Consider the following 23,466-nt stretch of genomic DNA (forward strand, 5'->3'; position numbering starts at 1 on the left):
ATTCTATTTACACTGGAATAAAGTCGTAGTGACGTATGTGCTTCAGTGATATTCTTCAAGATGGTTGACACTCAGAATTTAGAAAAAAAAACAAGACAGGACTTGAATGTCATAACATTAAAATATTGACGTGCGAAACGGCCACTAGAATTTCAAATCAAGGTGAACATCTAATAAAATGATCATAAAATAAATGTATGCGAGTATATATAGACACGTGCGTAGATGCGATGTGCTTCAATTTCAGTCAACAAAGAAGCAATGCGTTTGCATCTGTTGTTTTATGTGCTGCATTTGTCAATATCTATGCCCACGGAGGGCGGCTACAATGGAGATGAAGACGGATACAAGACAGATTACGACGAATACGAGACTACAGAGGCTGTAGCTCTACCTACCAAAAAAGGAACCACACGAAGGTTAAACAACCGTGGAAAAAATAAAAAGGAAAAGGAATATACTGATATACAACAGGTAAACATCGTTCCTACTTTTCTTCCTAATTATTGTGTCACGCTATCAGATCAGTAATGTTACAGATATCTAACACCTAACTCAACTAAGCATGCTTTTAAAGAGTCATTCATATAATATCCTTATATCACATATTGTATAAACTCGTATACCTGATAAGGATATATATTATTTCTACAGCCTCGTGCAATGAAACAATCATTTCTGTTGTCTCACATGAGAAATTGTGATTTGCAAGAATGTCACATAACCTTTAATAAAATTTAAAAAAGGGCTGTATACTCGGAAGGTTAGATTTAACGGGTTAGTCAGTCTATGCCTTTACAGGCAGCCACCAGTGACGACTGCGAGTGACGTCACTCTACTAACGCGGCAAAAGTAACCTGCCGAGGATGACGAGGCCGCCTTTGACGAAGATAGGTCCTCCTATCGAAACCGTGACCAGCTTTTCTGAGGTACCTTCTCCCTGTTTATAACCTTTACTAGGCGATCGTCAGCATTCTTAATATATCCACTGCGTTTCTGTAGGCATTATCCACATTTTCTCCACTGTTGCTTCTAAAGAGATTGTTAATTGTAAACTTATTTTTATTTCCGTCATACAAAGCTTTGTTGACGAATTGGATAAAGGTATTTAAGGCGCCTATATTAGTAGATTGGATGAAATGGTAAAAAACAGGTGGAACTTGGGATTCAATATTTGGTTCTTCTCTTCATAAGATCAATATCTCTTTTGCACAGTTTCCAGTTTTTATCTTTGGTAGCCTTCACGACCCTAAATTTTTACTGTAATCGACAAAAATGCTTCTGTTAGAGGCAAGGCATTTACTGTAATATGAAACTGCTGGTATCGCTAGGCCTACAAACCTGTAGTGGGGCGGTCTGGTAATTATTTAGAAAAGTCCTCAACTCCTAAGATTCTCATAGTTCAGTGGCATGACTCTCCATACTTTCACAAATGCTTGATCTGAAATATTCACGCCACATATCAAGCATGATGGACGATATTAGGCGATCAGCATTTGTTATAACGCAAATTATCATAGACGGTCATTCAGCTGCAGATATGTGAGTTTTACGGCAATGTTGGTACGACTACACTTGTTCGAAGACATTGTCTGCCTTTTCGTAAGGTGTCGTAAATTAATCATTGTTGACTAAAATTATTTTTAAACTGAATAGGGAGCTGCTATGGGCTGATAAACATAATAATTGGCAAGGCCTTGAACACGCAACTATTATGCAGGGGAAACATTTTAAAGTTTGTGGTATAATTTCAGGGAACTAAAACAGCTTCGTTCAAAATTGTGCTGTGATTTTGCAAGGCCGAAGAAGTGTGCAGTTTGTTTTTTAACCTAATGCTCATTTTCTTCTTGCACTAATACTTCATTGACCAGTACTTGTATTCTGAAAATGAGACTGTACGCTTTATTATACTACTTTCACTCGCCGAAGAAAGTGTTGGAAAGCAGTGTTTGAACAAGTACGTCAAACCTGACGTACTAGTCAACATCAAACCTGACGTTCTAGTCAACGGCATCTGCGTGACGAAAATTCACTCACCCGTGTAGTTTACGCTCTACCGGAAAATTGGAAAAGCACATCGGGTCATTTTAATAACGTAACCAGCTCGCAATGTACTAAAAAAGGTAAGCGCAGCAAACCCGATTCAAATATTGGTGAAATAAAACTGATATCTAAAACTGTAAGGTTCGCCAGCACTTCAGAAGACACTGCCACTTCTCGGGTCGAAACTATCACAGCGAACAAGTTGTACAGGAATGCCTACTGGAAAAGCTTGGCAGAATTATGATTCGCGGTTATGAGAAGCAAGAACGAATCTAGGAGGTGGGCGTAGATATCCTGACCTCCGTTGGAATTTTATGTCGTGGCAACACCAATCATTTCATTAAGTGAGTTGGCTATATTTTATGCCCTTTTACTAGGCATTGACGGTAAATAATTTATATTTATTGAAATAACGCCAGAACTGCCGTACAAGTTCAATTTCATATTCTTAGACCACCATAGTTTTCAGCTCACGACGTTGGAGAACGGTTTCACGATGTTCATGGTGGCAACACTGTATGGGCTGCATGTCGCTATGTAGATTATGTCAAACGTTTAAATTAGTTAATCATACTGTTTTCATTTACGCTGCACGTGTATCACGCAGTTCTTACCAATGTATTAGAATGCATTTCCTTCTTTGGTATGTCTGTCGCAACTCCCTGCCCTTTCCAACTGCACAGGGGGGATTGTCGAGCGGTTTATCGCTTTTATTGCAGCCCCCTCCGTCAATTCTAAATGCATTAATTGAAAATAAACCAATATTATAAATATTAAAATGGTAATATCGTAACATAACGGAGCAGAATACCAAACACATGGAAAGAGAGAAAGCAACTATTCGCAATACATATATTGTAGGTACCACGCTAGTTACCCTGACTTGAGCTTCCCAACCAGGGAATAGCGTATGAATGCGTGTATATTAATACGCCATTGAGCCGACATTTCTAGTTAGAAGGAGAAGAATAAAATTTGCTGCCCCCCCCCCCCCCCTCTTTGTTCAGTGGTCAGTGTCGAAGTGTTCGTTTTTCTGTTTTTTTTTTCCTTGAAGCGAACATGAAACTTTTAGAATTCCACCCCCTCCCCCTCCCAACCAACAGGCACTTTCGACCATATTTAATTAAGAATATCTGGCAATATCGCGCTGTTTGTAGAAAGTTGCGCGTTGTTGTGAAGTCAGAGGGTCCGAGCGGCCACGAAGGTTCCATGTTTGATGCCGTGCCAGGTGCCGGGAGAAGGAGAGATCCAGAGAGATCAGAAAAAGGTATTGTTTACAACTGTACATCGTATTTTACATCGTATTTTACATTGTTGGAGCCGTCTACATGCTAACGTCTTTGCATGTGCTCGTGTTTTTCATCTCCGAGCATTCACAGCACTCAAGTCGCGCTTTTAAAGCGAAGCTTTGTACCTCTACCAGCCAAGGGTTCTGTCGTGTCCGTCGTTGTAATCAAAAAACGATCCCGACGAAACGCTAACAATTGCAGGTATAGCAGTATAGCTTACTTGAATTCAGGCATTCAGTGTACAAGTAAGCACTCGTTTTCGCAAGAAAAACCACAAAAACAAGCTTCAAAGTGATGAGCCAACATGATGGATTATAAGGGCTGCGGGCAAACAACGGAAACAGGCTCGGCGCGGTCCGTAAGATTATATTGCCGCTGTTGCAAAGCTTATGCAGCTGCTTGAAAGAGGGTTGACGTCATTCGAAACCCTTCCAGCCTAGTAACTGCTTCGGTTCATTTTCTAGACTACCCCACTATGGGGTAGTCTAGTTGTGTATATCACACCGATCATAAAGCAGTAGTGAACATTGTTGTGAAGTAAATAATAATAAAGGCCGTGGTTAAAGTTACGTTGTAGTGTGTGAAATATCAAGTGCACCGCAGTCACCGTGAGGGTGGCGTAAAAAGCTTCGCTTTCCAACCACCTTCACAGGGTGGATTGGCGGGTAATTTTTTTATCCTTTTTTCTTCCCTCTTTCAGTCGACGAGGAAATACACTTGAGTTCTTATTAGCCAATGACAATCTTCAACACGTTTTCAATATCCCGCCCATGATGTGTCCCCGTTCCGCCGGGCTCCACCTCCAATGTTGCCTGATCGCCCCCACACACAAGGCAAAGGGTGGTGCCTTGGGAACTAAATGTTGATGTGGTTCCCATGGGAATTCTCGACGCTGGCCCCTTGTAAGATTTAGTCGCCTCTCTGTGACAGTCACTTTGACAGGTTAACCCTTTGATGCCCAAAACTTTATTTCAATAAGTAGCATCACAGGAACATCACAGGAGCATGCATAAAGGACGGACAAAATACGCGAATTATGCTGTCAGAAATAAATTATGTTTATTCATGGCTGCATAATGAGGTGTTGCTCCAGAGCAACGTTGGGCATCTGTGGTCCTACTTCACATGGAATGCCTTGAAGCAGTTGCGGCTTGGAAGGAGGCATAGGTCACTATTTATTATTCCACTATTATTTCACTATTACTTTATTATTAATATTTATTTTTATTAATTTTATTACCATTATCTTTATTATTATTATTATTATTATTGTTGTTTATTATTCCATTATTATTTATTGCAGTCAGTGTCATCAACCGAATGGTCTTTTCTCCAAGTTCTGCGAACGTTTTCTTTTTCTTGCGCTGAGCCACCGAGTGGGCGCGAGAAGTAACCGGCAAAGCCTCAACATTATCGCTTGTCATTCCATCGTCATCCTCTACGTATGGCTCTTTATCGTGAAGATTGGTTACCATTTCTAGTGGAAATGTGTCAATCTATTTTTGAGCATCTCTCGGATTATAACCGGGGTCATCCGGGTCGCTGTCCAGCGTCTCGACAATTCACCGTCCGGAAGAAAAATAAGCTCCTGAATTTCTTCATCAGTCAGCCACTTTTTTTTTCTTTTGACATCGCCATGAATATATATGAAAGACAAAAATATGACCTTATGACGAACCCTCATTCCATTCGGTAGAATGAACACTCTAGCTATTGCTTTGCTTTACCTTCAGCAAAGCAAAAAAAAAAAAAAAAAACTCCCACAAACGATATCTCCCTACATGTGATCACGTCTCCGCATATGCCCGTTGTTGCTCCTGGGCAACACCACTTTTGGCGAGTGAAAGTGTGTTGTACAAATTGCGGCCACACCGTTTAGCCTCCTCATAAATCTCGCACAAGGCCTTATGAGCTATTCTAAGTCTGGCAGTTGTCATAGTTGTGTCCTATATCGCGGTAGCTGAACAAATTTACTCACGTGTGCGGTCCTTGCGCTGGCACGTCTCAGAACAGTCAAGAAAAACAACAACAACGGGGTGGTGCTGCCATATCTACGTACGTACTTCAAGCTCAAGATGCTCGCTAGACCTGGTACATTCCATAGATGGCGCCAGCGGTACCGTTCAGCAGGATGCGTTCAAGAAAAGATGTTGTTTTTAGGCTGTTGCTCCTGGGCAACAGTGGGCACCAAAGCTTTGGTTAAGGAGACTGGCCTTCGCGGAAGCCATCGTTTCCAGGGAGGGCGGCGGCTGTTGTCGTCTCGGAAAGGGGCTCCTGCTTTGCGCGTCACTGTCGGCGCGGGGCCTCCTCGAATTTCGGGCGGGCGCTGGTGCGTCACGGAAACACATCAAGAGCGACGTTGCCGTTTTAGCAACGCTCTAGGCCGATGAGCCATTTCAGCCTGTGGACTAATCACTCGTCGTCAGTTCCAGGTGATGGTGACGCTCCCCGGCCGCGAGAAACGACAAGCGTGAACAGCACTCTAGAGCGGCACGTCTGTCGCTGAGGCCTACTTTGTCCCGAAGGACCACCAGGCACAACAGCAACCCCGCCGCCAGATGATGCATTGGGAGGTCGAGTTGTTTGGTTTATCTCGGCCGGTTTGATGCCTGCTTTGCTCAAAGCCATGAGGCCGCAGCTTACAGGAATGATTTTCCAGCCAAAGGTATCTTGGTAGGTGACCTCTTTCTGGACTGCAGAAATGCACGATGACAAGCTCCAGGGAGCGACATTTGTCAGCTCACACAATGTCACGCCACTGCAAGCCACTCTCTTCGCCAGACTCTACCAATTGAAATAATCTCACAACACCCTATCACAAGAAAACCCTAAAAAGCTAGGTGCGCGTTGATCCTGAGAAGTACCAAGAAACTTCCGATGATGTGTCTTCACACACAGACACCAACTGGGTTTATGTAATGAAGCTAAGTAATTGTGAATTAAAGCTTTCATATATCAGGAAGGCGAAGGGAGAACTGACCTTCAGTAATTCATAATCCGTAACACTTAGCACACGAGAGCTACATAAACATTACGCAATGCAGAAAATGCCAAATAAACAAATGCAGAACCATCTACGACTTACCACGCACCCAATTGGCTCAGAAGGCCTGACTTATTCAGCATTTCCTCTAGCGCACATCTAAATTGTGTTTTCTTAATGCTATGGTCCATCTGAGCAGGTGGCCGTATTTATTTGACATACCCTAACGTTATTCGTTGAAGAGAAGATAAATCTATCGCTAAAGGGCCATCCGCGCAACCAAGTTCTATGGCGTGGTCCTCTCCACGTGCGTGCGGGAACAACCATCCGATGCTTTCCAAAATCAGCTGAAGTAGACTGGAGAATAACCAATATCTAACCTGATACAGCGTTATCTTTAGAAATTGCGAAATCCGAAAACTGATGCTCTTTATCTTCCGCCTATATCTCCGAAAAAAATGAATAAACGGAAACACTGACGTTTTCCTTTCTCGAGTGTTCAGCTGTCGCGTTTCCAAGAAGGCAAACATCAAATTAACTCCCAAAAACATGTGTCTCTACCACAATGCGGATAGACAAACTATTCTCTTTACTTAACCAAGGTTTTTCAAAAAAAAAAAAAAAAAACGTCGCTCAAAACATATCCTCGAACAAATGAAAGATAATGAAAGCAAACTACAAAACGTTCCTCCAAAAAGCATTGCTGTCAAACAAAATGTGACTCGTTATTAGCGCGCGTAAAAGTCATGGCTCATCAACTTGTGCAACTTGCGCAACTTGCGTTTAACCTTTCAAACCGTATGCAACCCTAACACTGTTTGCATTCCAAGTCTATACCTGTTGACGCGTAAAGCTTCCACATGAAATTGTGTGTCTAGCGTGAGACTCAAAGGCTTACAACATAACAAAACAAATTGAGGTATTTGTTACGCCTGTCAAATGTTCAGCGCGCTACCAATCTCACGCCAAGTCAATGCAAAAAAAGAAAACAACTTGCAACGCGTCTTCCAGATTTCATTCGGGGGCCTAAAACACACCCGCTTTTTTCAGGCGAGTGTGAGAGGGTCGCGTATTTCGGAGTTATCGCAAGGTGCGGTCGCGCAGAAGGCAAAGGCCACTAATGCGCCTCACTCACCTTGTGGCTGCGACTCTAGAACAGCAGCCTCCAAGTTCTGGGAGGGGGATACATTCACAGACCCGCGCGAGCACTGTCCCCTTCTTTCCTATGCAGTCGCCTTACTTTGCCCCCGCGGGTGATCAGCTACTGTGGCGACATACCGGACTCTTCCCTTTGTCCCTCTGCTTACAATGCGCTGTACGGGATGCGGTTAGGCGACATTTCCACGCCTGAATCTTCGCGAAACTCTCTTTGATGCTCCTCTGTATGACAACTGGACTCCGCCGAAGAAAGGCCACTCTGCTTTATCGCTTATGGCTAGGGGTGGCATTCACGAAATCTTATTCATTTCTCATTGGAATGGCCGACAACGCACTTTGCAATACCAGTCTCTGCGAGGAGATGTTAAACACATTTTAGGCGACTGTCCTGAATATAATGTTGAGAGGCAGTCCCTGTCGTCTGTTGTAGCGCACCATGACAATATACCAATGTCAATTGAAACGATTTTCACATGTCGTCGACAGAAGACGTCGCCGCTGAAGGCGACGAAAGGATGGCTTAAGTTTTTGAAAGAAACGGGGTTGAACCAGTGGCTGTGACATTGATGTCACGTACCACGCAAGAATGACGAACTGTAACTGACGATGTGTGTGCTGTGCTATGTGCTCTCTCTTTCCCATCCCCATCTTTCATTCTCCCCCATCCCGCTCCCAAGTGTAGGGTAGGAAACAGGTTGTGCTAAACTGGTTAACCTCCCTGCCTTTCCTTCTCCACTCGTTCTTAACTTCAGTTTCCTTCTCCTTTTCGCGACCTTCATCACGCCGATCCTCGATCTCAGCAAACGTCTAAGCTTGGGATTTATCCTCCTTCGCCTTTTCACAGCCTCTGACTGGATCTTGACCTTCGCTTATTAGCTCCTGTAGTCTTTTCGCTTCGCACGTTTGGTTCTAGACGCTTCTACAGCGCCCCTTTTCTCATTATGCGCCTATGCCTTTTCTGTTTGGCATGCTTCGTAGATCCTGCGGCATCGGCACACGCACTTAAAAATTCGTTGCCCTCTCGGGTTTCGCAGTGTGACTGCCATTAAAATAGGGCATGACCGTAGTTACCCTTTCAGCAAGTTAGCTCGTCATGTAGTCTCTCATCAGCTAGCCTTGCTCCATAAGTGCCATCGACAGCGTACAAAACTTGTCGCTGGCCTACGAAGTCGGCCTTTGCTTCAAAAACAGCCTCACTAAATGGCGACAGAAGTTTTTGTTCGCGCTTTTCACTGTCTCCGTTAACTACTGGTATCACAGCCCTCTCAGCGCTGTCTGAACAAGCTTTGTTACTGCCATCTTGGCTTTGTTACTGCCATCTTGGCCATCTGCCATCTAGGCGGGAAAACCCCCGTTCTCTTCGGTGGCCACATTCATCTCACTTCCGGCTACTAACACATTTGACTAGTCAATGCTTGCAGCTGCCTCTGGAATCGTACCTTGGTCCTTTGATCGCTGTTCAATCGGGTACACTCCTATCAGTTTCTGAGTTTCCTAACGTGTTTGTGTCTTGAAAGCTCCTTTACTGGAGAGAGAGGTCTCCCTGTTCCTCCTTAGAGAAAAACTATTTTTGTTCCTCTTTGGAGAAATCACTCGTCTTTCCTTCAGCATTTGCTCTGACCTATTGGAAAATAAATAGGGGAACTTATCGGGCAGGCCGGCTGAAATTGCCGCCGCCATATGCAGTTGACCTAAAGAGCCTACTGTTACTGAAGCGGGCAAACCCCCGTTATCTTTGCTTTGTGTATGCGTCACTTGCATCACACCCTTTTCAAAGCTTTTTACACTAGCCATGTCAGTGTTAACGTTACCATCTACAGGGCGGGCTTTTTCTCTCTCATTTTGGCTTTCGAAGTCGGCCTGCCATGCCACACCAAAGCACCCGAACAAAGCCATCTTAGGCCTGTCGTAGTCGCGGGCTTTCTCATCGGACAAGCAATACATGAAACACGCAACGACACTACAAGTGAGCAGTGCTCCTAATCGCTCGGTCCACGAGTACCGACTGACACCCTCTTTCTCACAAACTCCTTCAAACCCGGCGAGGAAATTAACTATACCTTCGTCTGTCCTGAAAGTGTGGAGCTGGCATCGTGCTGTCCGCCATCTGAGCATCTGACTTCCCCTTACAAGCTATTTCATCCTAAGAACGTGCCGTTGCGCTGCCTCTTGATCGCGCCTCTTGCACTCTTCTGCTTTCTGCTTTCTTTCGACGATGGTTTCCCAAGCCTCGTTAGCTTGCTCGACCGTCACATATGCTGTCTTCGTGACGACGAGAACTGCATCTTTCGTTTTGGTGGAGTCGGCCGAAATGCCTAACTCCTCGTAAATGTAAAAGAGGAACTGCACTCTGAATTTCTCCATAGCGTTCTCGTTTGCCTTCCAAATTCCCCCTTCCTTAAAACTACACTTCGCTATTTAAAGAAGGTGAATTTCCAAAATCGTGCCCGCCAGAAAACACAACGTTACTTTCCTAGCAACTACGTACTTGTACTACAGAATGTTCTGGCGACATCAATAGCAAACTCAGGCACTACCTAGCCCATCCTTATTGCTATCAGATAGGGAGATTACAGAATTCCTCGCTCTTCCCTCCTTCCTTAAGAAACAATTTTCCTGGCCTCACCGGCCTTCTCCGAACTCCCCTCCTCATTCTGCAAACGCTCTAATTGTTGCATTTTGCGTTTCGAAAAGCAGGCCGTAATGCCCATACTGCTCACAAACTTCGAGGAGTTCTTGGATTTTTGTTATCCGTGTTTACAGTGCACCCTGTGTTTCTTCCCCCAAGTAATTCAGCACCCGAGACCCTATATTCTTGGTCTGCGAGACAAAATGACTAACAATACCAAACACGACTACCAACTACCTGTGCTAATGAGTCTGGCGAAAACTTGGCTTAAGCTTCGCCTTTAAGAGTAGAACGCGATAGCCTTATCGGGACCCGTTCGCATTGCATCGTTCACATACGGCAAGTAGGCTTGATTCTCTGCCACACTGAACGTGGGAAAGCCAGCTTAAAAAGAACAAGCTTACACCGATCCCCTTAAAGTCGGCTACACTTTTAACTGAAATGCATTGCTGGAAAGACGTTTTTCCCGGAGCAGTGTAAATGGTCTTATATTATTACCTTTTTATTATTTTATTAATTGTTTGCTATTGTCCCGACGCGCGCAGGTCTGGTAGAAATGTTTGAGTTTCCTCGTAGCAGAATTCTGTTTTCTCGTACATTCAAATTACAATCCGACGCCCATTGGTAAACAATCCGACGGCGAATCCAACGCCGAATGGTTGAGTCGTACTTTAGCATTTTTCTGACGGCTTTCACTGTGATAAATTCAATTTTTGTTCACCAAATCCTTGCACCACGTGAAGGACCTGCGCGGTCAATGTGGTTGGATGTTTTTCTCCGCCACCCGCGATCACACGCCGGTTGCCGACGCCGGATTTTCTGCGACACGGGGCCTTAAACGCTATCGTGTTAAAAGAGAAGCAAAGACGTAGCACTCACCACACCGATGTAGCCAACGCCGACTGATCCCATGAGCCGCCAGCCACTGTTGCGAAGTCCGAGGGTCAGAGCGGCCACAGAGGTTCCATGTCTGGTGCCGTGCCAGGTGCCGGGAGAAGAAGAGATTTAGAGAGATCAGAAAATAATTTTATATCCAACTGTACATGATATTTTACACGAAGGGCTCCATGATTCTTCGAGCCGTGGCAGAGGTACCGTGGCAGAGCCAAGGGCTCTCCTGGTTTGCGCGTGACCATCGGCGCCGGGCCTCGTTGTAGTTCGGGCGGGTGCTGGTGCTTCACGGAAACACACAGTGATGTTTCAGCGAGGGAGCGACATTGCCGTTTTAGCGACACACAAGGCCTATGACCCATTGCAGCCTGGGGTCTGATTGCTCGTCCATCAATCCCAGGTGACGGTGAAGCACCCCAGCCGCGAGAAATGACAAGCGTGAACAGCACTCCACAGTCGCACGTCTGTCAATGAGGCCTCGTTTGTCCCAAAGAACCGAAGGAATGAAGTGGTTTGTGTCTCTGAGGCTCTGGGTCTTATACCCTGGAAATTTAACATATTATAAGAAGTTTGTTAGCGGTGTCCTTGAATAACGCTACGAGTTCAAGGAACGGCGAAGCAGCGTGTGGCACCGTCTCGAAAGACGCCAGCGGCCAGCAGCGCGAGCAGAGTGAGTCGAGAATTGGCGATGCTGCTGGACGGAGGCGCATCTTAACAATCAATCGCCCCCGCAGAGAAAGAGCGACAATGGCGACCTGAGAGGTTAGAGGCGGAGGGTCGTGGTAGGGCATGAGATGCGCCACGTGAACGAGGTCAAGTTCACGCCGGCGCATGTCATCAGATGGACAAAGTTGTTCGATGAGAAAATTCACCGGGAACGTTCGCTCCAAGACGCGGCAAAGCCTTTCGCACTTTGGGACGCATTTCGAGGAAAGCCTGGGAGTCTGCCAAGGAACTGCCGGCCATACAAGAGAAACAGGGGCATAAGGAGGATTTGGAAGTCAGTCGGCGCGGCCGTCTTCTGGCGCTGTTGTTCTTGTGACGTAAAGGTGGGCGCGAGCTCGCGGCACTCTTCGGCTTGTCGAGCAGTTTCGTACACAGGTGGGCACTCGGAAGCGTCAGGACGGTATGGAAGAAAAGTGTCAATGTATGCAAAGGCTCTCGTCCATAGAGGATGAACAAAGGTGAAAATCCCGTAGTAGCTTGTATGGCGGTGTTGTATGCGAACGTTACAAAAGGAAGTACGCGCTCCCAGTTACCATGATTAGATGCCACGTACATCGCGAGCATATCAGCGAGAGTGCGGTTAAGCCAATAAGTGAGCGCGTTAGCTTCCGGATGGTATGCCCTGCTCATTGGATGAAAATGTGGCATTCCGAAAGTAGAGCTTCGACGACGTCGGAGAGGAAGGCGCAACCTCTATCACTGAGGAGTTCTCGAGGTGCGCCATGTCGAATGATGAAGCGATGTAGGACGAAATGGGCTATATCACGCGCGTAGCATTCGATATAGCAGCAATTTAGGCGTAGCGTGTCAGATGGTCCACAGCAATTATGATCCACCGATTGCCATCCTGCGTGTAGAGAAGTGGGCCGAAGAGGTCAATGCCGACGCGATCTAAGGGTTTGGACAGGGCTCGGATGCGACTGCAAGGCGCCAGATGCGCGTAAAAGTGGTAATTTGCAACGCTTACAATCAAGGCAGCACTGAACAAATTTTTGTACAAAAGTGTACATTCCCTGCCAGTAGTAGCGATGAGAAATGCGTTCGTATGTCCTAAATAATCCAGCGTGCCACATTGCGAATCGTCGTGAAAAGAGGCACAGATTTGCGATCTTAAGCTGAGGGGAATGACCAGTAGCCATCTACGGCTTTCGGAAGCGTAGTTGTGTCGGTGGAGCAGCTGATCACGAATGGCGAAGTGAACAGCTTGGCATCGGAGCGATCGCGATACAAGGGTGGTCGATGATCCAGAAATATATCCAAAAGGAGAAGCAATCTGCTGTTCACGGCGTTGTTCCGTGCCAATCGAGTCAAGGTCAATAGATGACATGGAGTGTGCACAAGTGGTTCCGCAGGGCGAGTCTGGAGGCAGAGGTGAACTGTACAGGGCGTCTAAATCAGTGTGCTTGCGTCCGTAGCGGTATACGACGCGAATATCCTACTCCTGGATTCGGAGTTCCCAGTGCGCTAATTACCGGATGGATCGTTTAAGTCGACGAGCCAACCATGCGCGTTGTGATTCGTTACTAGGGCAAATGGGCAGCCATATAAGTATTGGCAGAACTTGCCAAGTACCCATGCTAGAGCCAAGAACTCTTTCTCTGTCACAGTGTAATTGGCCTAATTCAACGTAACTGCCCAATGGGCATTACGTTCAATTCGTATAGGCCGTCAGGTGTAATAAATGCAGTTTTCTGGCGATCGACTTAGGCCATGGAGACCTGCCAGAAGTCGGAAAGCAAGTCAAGGGATGAAATGAATTCTGCTCCCTGAAGGCTGTCAAGAGCATCGTCGGATGAACTTCTTTGCGCGTTACCTTATTTAATCGACGGCAGTCAAAGCAAAAACGACTAGGCCCGTTCTTGTTGCGAACGAGAATGACAGGAAATGCACATGGACCGTAGGATGGTTGAATAATGCCACGGCGTAGAATATCGTCGACTTGGTCGCTAATTACGCTACGATCTTCGGCAGAGACGCGGTGCGGTTGTTGACGCAACGGGTGGTTTATTCCGGTGTCAATGCAGTGCTGCAATTCCGACGTTTGGCCCAGTTGCGGCTGAGAAACATCTAAAACATTTCTAAAGTGATCTGGAAGCTAAAGAAGCTCTGAGTGTTCGGCACGGGTTAGTGTAGTAGCGATGGAACTCGTGAACATGTCACTCGACGGCTCTTCAAGCATTGAAACAGCATGGAGTTCGTTGCAGTCAAGATGGCAAGATTCATATGGCATGGTAACAAACAACGAAGACTAAAGGTGTTCCACGCGGCCCCAGGTCCTCCCAGGTGGTCCAAAGAACCCCAGGTGGTCCAAATTTCCGCAGTTCCCCATTACGGCGTGCCTCATAATCAGATCGTGGTTTTGGCACGTAAAACCCCATAATTTAAATTTTAAGCTTTCTGTGTTATTTTGCTTGGCCTGGATTAGCCATCCAGGGTACTTGGGATCATCCCTAACCGCACTGTGGGTATGCAGGTGGAGCGAACAGACGCACCGGAAAGCACGTCCCAACAACAGAATAGATAACCTTACACATGCTCACATACGCAGCCTGCATCGTTACAGCTGCAGTAGTTGCTTGTGGTGATGTAATAAACGCGCCTAATTCTTCTATTGCATCTCTACGTGCGAAATAAACCATGCCGCGGTCTATATTGGCGGTGCCCTTGGCGGTGACCTTTTGGAAACTGCACTGTGACAAAAAGCGGCCGACGCCGCAAGAAGTGCTCGCATTGACGTCACATTTATCAAGGAGGTTCCAGTAAACAAAGTAAATTAGTGGCTTTGAAAAGGAAATTGTGGCACATTTCGGTCTGTCTGGTAATCGAACCCGGGTGCGAGACGAGCACGCTTCTACTAGCCACGGCTGCTCCGCGGTTCTGGCTTACTAAAGGTGTGCCGCACGTACGTTAGCACCCGTCACGTCGTAGCCATATCGCTGACTAAAGTTGTGGCCTAGTGCTTGCACTAACGTGCTGCACTTTAGGTACTACATTAAGTGTTCATGTGTGGCGTTAAGAAGGTCGCCTTAGTGCCACACGTGTACTTCCCAATGCGGCTCGTTATGTCTTGCAAGAAGTCTAGCCAAGGTTGTATAGATTGATGCATTACTTATATGTCTTACAAACAAGCCTAACCCCAATTGTATTACTTCATGTATTACCAAATGTGCAGCAGGCTTTTGACTTCCTGTGTTAGAAGGGTGCAACACCTGCCGAACTTTTTAGGCCAGCGTCAATCGTGTTCTCAAAAACATACCCACTATGACGAACCGCGGTAGGATCACAAGAGTTTCCGCCATGACAGCAAGTCAGGCTTACAGTCATGGTCAGCTGCATTTCGATAGCGGCGAAATGCAAAGCACCCGTGTAACGTGCATTGGGTGCACGTTATAAAAATGTGGGGCAGCTTGCAATAGTTGTGCAAGGCTGGAGTAAACAGCGGAGCTGGTGGTCGACCTAGCTTATGTCAGGTTTTACTGAGCTTGGCTCAGTTTTGCTAGAAAGTGCTAAGTGCTGCTAGGGATGGTATTCCGAATGGCCTCGCCGCCGACGTGCAGATCCTCGCGTGGCTGAGCGATGCGCTACGAGATGAGCGGCTTCTTCTTCGAGTATCTGGATCTTCTTTGGTCGGCCCATGTTAAGGCTACATGTACTCGCCACAAAGTCAACGAGAGTTATGCCGCCGTGGTGGCTCCAAGCTTTATCTGCCCGCTGACGTCACGGCCAAGCTGCATATCCACACCTACCGGGACGAGGCTGGTCGAAACCTACGGAGTCGACGCCAGAGGCGCGTGCTGCAATCACGGACACCGCGCGCGTATGGCGCGAACGCTGGGAAACGGCGAAACGTGAACGGCGTCGGCAGCAGCTCCCCGTGTTGCCTCGTTGGTGCTGCTACAATTTCTTTAACTTCATGACTACAACTTCTTTTTCCGCAAGGAGTTGATGATATGAAATGAGAAGTTTCTGTTTGCTCATCACGAACTTACTTTCAGTTCCTTAACACAACTGAGAAAATATGGGTATACCAAAGCACTGAAAGAACTAAGGAAACATGCAAGGTGGACGATATTGTTTACGTATATGAGCTCGGTGCCTGCATAACCAGGTATCACACGTCTAAAGGATCTGTGTAAGTTTTTCACGAGGAAGAGAACTATATCCCTATATATAACACGAATTTCCCCTTCCGACTAGGAATAAAACTTCTGCTGAGGTCCAGTTCACATTTCATCGGGCTACTAAAGATTCCAGCCACCCTTACAATGAAATGACAGTTCTAAAGGAAGGCAAGTAAATATACGTCGATCTTTGAATTCCTTGGATAACTGATGTATTTTGGCTAACATTTTCACCTCATCGAAGCTAAAGGCAGATCAGACAGTTATAGTTTTTGTCAAAGTTTGAAATTTACACATAAAAATTGTCAAGGAACAAACTAGCCTTTTCACCTAGTGAAGTTCCATTTTTAGATGGCTTATAGTGAATGATGCTCTCAAAAATTAATGTAATGGTGTGGATATAATGAAACAAATTGTAATATAGTGAGTGCTTTTATGTTACCCCTGCCGCCATTCAGTTTCTTTGAAGAAACAATTTCAGTAATATGCTTAATGCATATTGACGGGATAGTTGGGTAATCATGATGGAATATGGCAGCGCCCTTCAAAACAATGACGTAACACAGTGGAAAAAGACGAGCGCTATACAGCGCTCGTATTTGTTCACTTTGTTACGTGCTTGTTTTGATGTGCGCTGCCATATTCCATCTTCAATAATAGAAAGCCTTACTAAGCTGTCTATTTTGCGTAGCCTGCATGCAAATAGAACAAACCTTTATAGAGTATCGAAATCACACTATCACTGATGTTTCACGTCACTTCAGTTGAGCTTGAAGAGGGAAACTGATGGGCCCGTTTTTATTGCGATGGAAATTTTATGAACACTCCAAGTGGATTCCTGCAGTCGCCGTCGCCGTGAGGTTCCGTATAAAGCCCAAGGGCGATATAATCGTCGCCGCGCGCCGCATGCTGTATATGCGAGTGACAGCGCGCGCGGATGCGCGCTTTCGCGGAGAGTCTGTGGGGTGATGGGAGAGAGAAGGGGGCGGCGTTATGCTCCAGCACCAACTTCATATTTCGCGACCGGGCGCCAGGGGAATTGGAGACTTTACCTCGCGCGCGAAAGAAGTAAAGTGGGAAGGCAGCGAGGGAGGGAGTGGGTGCGACTTATACTCTACCAGCAAGTGCGCGCGTACTTCTTCTTTGCGCGGCCCTGCGCGGTCGTGCGTGCTGTATCTTGAAAGCGATATCTGCAGACGGCTCGTACCTTTGCGTGCGCTGTCCTTTCGCCACCCAGTTTCTGTTCAAGTGATAGACTTCGCTCGCGGCTGCTGCCACGCTTGCTCATGCCTGAGTTTTCACAACGAGTGTCCGGGGTCATGGAGTGTGATGTGTTCATGTTTGCTTGTGCACGCTGAAATAATGCTTGGCAACTCAGTTGGTGAACGAAAGCTTCCAAGTTTATACGGTCAATAAAACTACTATTCTTACTTACTATAGCTGTCTACTAATTTGCTATCGCAATTGATGCTTCGAGTTTCGTGCGAAACTGCACCTTTTTTTGTTACTCTCGTCACAACGTGACACGAACCGCCATTTGCACATGTCCCATGCTAAGCGTAATGCAAGGGCTGCTAATACAAACATATTGTGAGCCCTGTAGCGTTTCCAGGGTTTTGAAAAGAATAGATACAGTGTGGTAAAGCTCGGCGCCTGAATTCACGAATACGTTCTTACGCTAAAACTATTCGTAAGAACCGATGCCGGCCAATGACAGTGTTGGAAATATTAGCTACAGCGGCCGACCAATTACAACGAGCACATACGAACAAAAGCTTTGTGAAATCAGCCCCGCGTTTGTAGCAATTTAGAGTTCTCTTCTCAGTATAGCTGCAAATATTGTCCATGCAGCTCGCAGCGTTTCTATGCAGCAAACATTAATGAAGCTATGCAAGAAACTAATCAGCATCAATATTCTCGTACTACAAAAAAATCGCAGTTTCACCCGAAAGGCGAAGCATCACTTGCGATACCAAACTTTGTACAGAACTATACGGAGTAAGGATAGTAGTTTTTTATCGGCTGCATAAACTTGGATATATTCGCTTACTAACTGAAATAATAAGAATGGTTGCAGCGCACACAAGCAAACATGAAGAGAACATACTCGATTACCGCAGACAAGCGCTCTCAAAACACTGCGTGCGCAAGTGCCGTAGCAGCAGCGAGTGAAGGTTCGTGCGGTCTATCGCTTCAACGGAAACTGAGCGGCGAAAGCACAGCGCATGCAAATGTTAGAGCCGTGTGGAGATCACTTCCAAGATACGGTGCGCTCGACAGCCCGCCGCCGCGCAAATACCAGTACGCAGTTGCGTGCAGAGTAGAAGCCGCGCCCCCATCCTTTCCGCGCTGCCTTCCCGCTTTCCTCCTTTCGCGTGGGAGATGGAGTCTCCAGTTCCCCTTGCGCCCGCTCGCAAGATAGGCATTTGGTGCCGCAGCTAAACGCCACCTCTCCTCCCTCGCTCCCATCCCCCCACGGCCTTTCGCACGACAGAAGACGTCGCGTTTGCTCTTCGCCGTGCGTTCGTTCTCCGTGAAAGCGCGCGTCCCTCGCGCGCTTTCACTCGCACATACAGCATACGGCACACGGCGACAGTTGTATCGCCGTTGGACTTTATAGAAGATTTTATATTCGATTCATGGGTGCCGTCATGTTGAGCTGGTACATAAATAATTTCTTAGTTTTTTGAGAAGTTAGGTCACGTAACATGGCCGTGAAACGCTGAACGCATTTCTACAACTGTTTTCATGCTTGTGAATCGACTGTAGTACCGTAAACTTCGTTGTTAATTGCAGAAAACAGAAGTATTATTAGCCCAACATGGCGGCATCTAAACGTTTCCCTAATATAGTCTATACGGAACCTCACGGCGGCGACGACGGCAGAAGGGCTGCAGGGGGTGGTTTTAATGATGGAAAAATAAGCAGAAACAATTATGCGGATTCCTCGCAATGTATACAGGAATCGATGGAAGCTCAGTTTTCGGGAATTTCTCCCGTTGATTAAGATAATTGGCTGTGATGTTCACGGCGAATGGTTAAGTGCATCGTCATTTCATACAATACTTGAGCGGTGACTGGATGTTAGATGTTTGTAGAGTGCGGCACCTTGTGTTTGTGTAGTACACAGAATACACAACGGGATGTGCTTGATTGAGGCGTTGTTGGGCATTATTGTTCATAGCCTGCGAGAAGGTTAGCCCTGTCATTGCCTCAACCGACGCAATGCATCGTGGAATAAGTGTTAAACTTCAATAAAAGCATTCACTTTACGTGCCAAGGTCACAATCAGATTATGGGACACATGAGATTATCGGACTCCGTTTTCACTTTGATCCCCGGGATTTTAAAATATGAGTGCAAGAGCGTTTATGCATTTCGCCCCCATAAAAATAAGGCTGCCACGATTGGGATGGAACCCACGACCTTGAGCAACGCCATTGCCACAAGATTACCATGGCGGGTACTAAATTGTTTATTCGATGCGTGACCGCTTCTATAGTGCCGCCTAGATACTATGGTCCTTTTATGCGGCTTCTGTCGGTATTCTCTGCGTCCATTGTCCGCTTGACAAACTTGCGGGGTGTTTATTTTCCAGGCATTGTAGAAATGTACCGTCGCGTACCTTTAATTTTAATTCAACTAGCTTGTCCGAAACTGCGGCCTTTTCCATTTGTAGCGCTTCCTTGCCTTCTTACGTGGCCTTGTCCTTTTCCAGCGCTCTTCCCATGTATGCGAGCTGCGAGCAAAGAGTGACAAGGCTATTTTTCACTCAATTGGTGACTGCTGAGGTTCTACCAATCCTCGGCCTCTTCATATTGCTTCCTCTCTACTATTCTATCTTCCTCGCCTATGGGCTATTCCTCTTTAGTACAGCCTTGTAGGTCAGCAATACTTTTCCGAGAGTCACGGATGTTTATTGGAGTCGAGATGGTATTGTGGCAACGCCCAGGGATCTCCAGGAGGCATTGTAGCGACGCGATGTAAAGGCCGAAACGAGCTTCTCGCGCAGCCTTTTGTCTCTGCCGCACACTGCCACGTATATACACGCTCTGAATTACCTCGCGACGCAGCGTGGAAGACAGCGGCAGCAGCAGCAGTGTAAAAGTCAAAGTAACAGGCAAAGACAGATTCGCTTTGAAAAAAAAAAGCTGTGGGGAAAATCACTCTCGTAAGAAACCGATAATTAGGTAAGCACATAAATGCAAAACGAGCTGTTTTACGTGGTTTATGTGTTAGTGCATCACCATCACTAAACCCAATGGCTACACTTACAAATTCGTTACAGCTGATCAGCTAATATAGCTGCTAAAACTCAAACATCCCTGCGTCACCGGCATAAAGGACTCTGAGGCGCGCATCTCTCCCCCCCCCCCTCCTTTGTGTGTGTGTGTGTGTGTGTATTGCTTTTTCACTTACTTGAAATGTACCGGCCGCATCCTGGTGGATCATGCGTTCTGGGTATTCGGCGGATCAGGTTAGGATTGTGGAAACCCGCGCTTGCGACGCCGGTACAAGCGCTGATTTCAAACTCCCGGCAGAGCCAAACAGAGCCATTTTGATCCACGAAATCGCCAGAAGAAAGAGTACAGGATCAATGTACCGTACAATAAATTATGGCGTCCGCGAGCAGTTTGGGAGATATGACAGTCACGGTATGACAAAAAGAAAGTGTGAGAGATGGCGTACATGGCAGGACAGAGGTTTGAAGAATAGAAAGCAGGGAGGGACAAGGTCACTCAATACGATTCGCAGCTGTAAATTTCGCACTAGCTTAAAGACTTTCACCGTTGGTTTTATTTTGCCACACCCACGACGTACTCGAGCACGTTCATTTGTTTCTTTCCTCTTTTCATGATTGGGATAATTGTAATCTCTAAATAACATGGGTTTACACATGCCGGTGAATACAATCACCGCCTAGGTTTCACTTCCTCCTTCTTATAGGCAATACCTTGGATTGACAGAGAGACAGAGAGACAATGAACTTTTATTGAGGTCCTGAGGCACTAGCCGGCGGCGACCCGTTGGGGCCCCCGGCTCGCCGCTGGCTGCTCCCATGTCGGAATGGGGCAGCCAAGGCTCTCCGCTGTTTCACGGGCCCTCTGGACGGCCATGGACTGGAGCTTGAGTTCCGTACTAGAGATGGCCTCGTCCCAGTCCTTTTCGCTGGTGAGTGACGTATCCCGTAACGCAGGACACGGCCAGAGCATATGTGATTGAGTGCTAAACTCCTCCCAAAATCTGGGCACTGTGGATCAATTTGTGTGTTTATGCTGCTTAGGAAACCTCGCGAGGGATATGACCTCGTCTGAAGCATCCTAAGCGGGATTGACTGAGCTCGACATAGATTTGGGTGTGGAGGCGGGAAGCGCCTCCGTTCCTCTTTATAGTGGGAGGCGATCTCATGGAATGTTAATAAGGGGTCGCTGTGGCCGACCTCCTCCGGATCCAATGAAGCCTCACCGCCGTCACGGCGCGTGAATTCTCGCGCACGGCGGTGAGCAATCTCATTGGGGCTCGGGCGGCCCGGCAGCACGTTTTCACCTATGTGAGCGGGAAACCACGTAATGTAATGCACGGGGTCAGAATTAGTTCTGGACTTGCTCTTCAGAAGCGCCTCCACCTGTCTCGCAACCATTCCCGAAGCGAAAGCCCTGACGGCCGCACGTGAGTCAGTGTAGACATACGGCCTTTTAAAATCCTGCATCGCCGGCGCAACCGCCACCTGCTCTGCCACGTCGGCCGTGACAGCGCCTACCGTGGCCGCAGATAGGAGCTCGCCCTTCTCGCTGACCGCCGTGACCACGAATTTACCGGAGCGCCCATATTGAGCTGCGTCCACGAAGGTTTCCGTGCCGACCATTGTCTTTAAAATCGTCCTGGCACGAGCTGCTCGCCTGCCCGCATTATGCTGTTGGTGAACGTTTCCAGGGAAGGGACCGACGACGTAGGTCCCTCTGGAGTTCTCGTCCTGCTGATCCGCCTCACTGTGACTGTAACGCGGCCGCAAGCCCACCGCCTCCAACAGGCGCCCACCCGCGCTGGAGATCAAAAGCCTCGTTATCTGCGCCGCTTGTTGCGCCTCTATTAGTTAGAGGGTGGTGTTATGAACGCCGAGCTGCATTAGCCTTTCCGTGCTCGCCGTGACAGGAATACCCAGTACCTTCTTAACGCTTTTCCGCAACAACGTGTCAAGCTGCGCTGTCAAGTCATGCGACACGGTGTCGAAGGCGTTGGACAAATCTAGTGCAAGCATTCCCCGGACGTCTCTAGTCCTGTTGTCAATAACCTGTCTTTTAAGCACTAGCATGACGTCCTGCGTAGAAAGTGATGGTCTAAACCCTACCATATAGTACAGGAACAACCCCTCGCGCCCTATGTGTTTTGAGATCATGTTGTGTATAACGGGCTCGGCAACCTTACCTAAACATGAAGTGAGCGAAATGGGCCGGAGGTTGTCCAGGCTTCGGGGCTTTCCTGGCTTAGGAATCAGTACCACCATCGCCTGCTTCCACGAGTCCGGAACATTACCTTCCTCCTATACCTTGTTGATTGCCTTCGCAATGGTGCTAATGGACCGGTCGCCTACGTTCCTCAAGACCGGGTTGGTTATGCCACCCGGCCCAGGGGCCGACTTGCCATTAGATTGTGGAGGACCTCACTGATATGTGCCTCCGAAAACGGATCATCGAGCTTTGGTGCGTCCTTCCCCACGTATTGAGGGCATTCCCGTAATTCCTCCTTCCCTATCGGAAGATGCTTCCGTGCAAGATCTCGGAGAAGGCACGCATCAGAATGACACCCCTCTTTTTGCTTATGCACTAGCCTATCTACGGCGAGCATCTGGTTACCCTTGGTCTGTTTATCATCGAGCGGGTGCTTAAGAAGGTTCCATTTCCCCCCCGTGCACATTCGCCCGTCTGCTGCCGAGCAGGCTTCGTTCCATTGTTGTCTGTTGAGCTCCAGACAGTGTGCCTCTATGCTGCGATTAAGCTCTGCGATCTTCTTTCTCAGCCTGCTGTTTAGCCTTTGCGTTTTCCACCTCTCCAGCATATACCTCTTGACCTCCAGGAGATGCGCCAGGCGCGCGTCCATCCTGGGGGTCTCGAGGTCCGTGGATATTTTCTTGGTGGCCCTTTCAACGTCTCTCTTGACCTGCGCGAGTAGATCTTCCAGTGCACTGTACTCCCACTCATGCTCGTCCCGTATCTTTCGGAAGAGATCCCAGTCAACGTACTTTGATATCCTAAGTGGGGAAGCTTTGATCCTGATTGATTTTCCTGCAAGTTAGTCCAGGCTGCGTTAATGTTTCTGACAAAGGCCAAATCTGGCATTGTGTCCCTCGACACCAAGGTACCTATCCTCGTCGGAGAGCGGAGGTCCGCTACTAGGGTCAAGGCGCAGTCTTCTGCGGTGCTGACTAAGTTCACTCCCTTCGCCGTTTGTCTATCATACCCCCAGGCCATGTGGGGGCCATTGAAGTCCCCTGCCACTATCAGAGGGCTGTCAACCGCTATGGCGACTGCCCTGCCTAGGAGTCCGCGAAAACTTTGCCTCTGATCTGTGGGAGGGCTGTACACATTGAGGACGAATATGCTCTGTTTGATCCTGCCACTAGGGATT

At 47.3% G+C, this 23,466-nt stretch overlaps 1 long non-coding RNA gene across 1 annotated transcript; it reads left to right on the forward strand.

Moving 5' to 3' along the window:
- The first annotated feature begins 264 nt into the window (after positions 1-264).
- On the forward strand, positions 265-16,011 carry LOC125946517 (uncharacterized). Its single transcript, XR_007467637.1, has 3 exons — positions 265-474; positions 15,715-15,851; positions 15,917-16,011. It is a non-coding gene; the product is annotated as an uncharacterized LOC125946517 (long non-coding RNA).
- Positions 16,012-23,466: the final 7,455 nt, after the last annotated feature.

This window comes from Dermacentor silvarum, chromosome 7 (genome assembly GCF_013339745.2).
Source record: "Dermacentor silvarum isolate Dsil-2018 chromosome 7, BIME_Dsil_1.4, whole genome shotgun sequence".
In the NCBI taxonomy this organism is placed as follows: Eukaryota; Metazoa; Arthropoda; class Arachnida; order Ixodida; family Ixodidae; genus Dermacentor; species Dermacentor silvarum.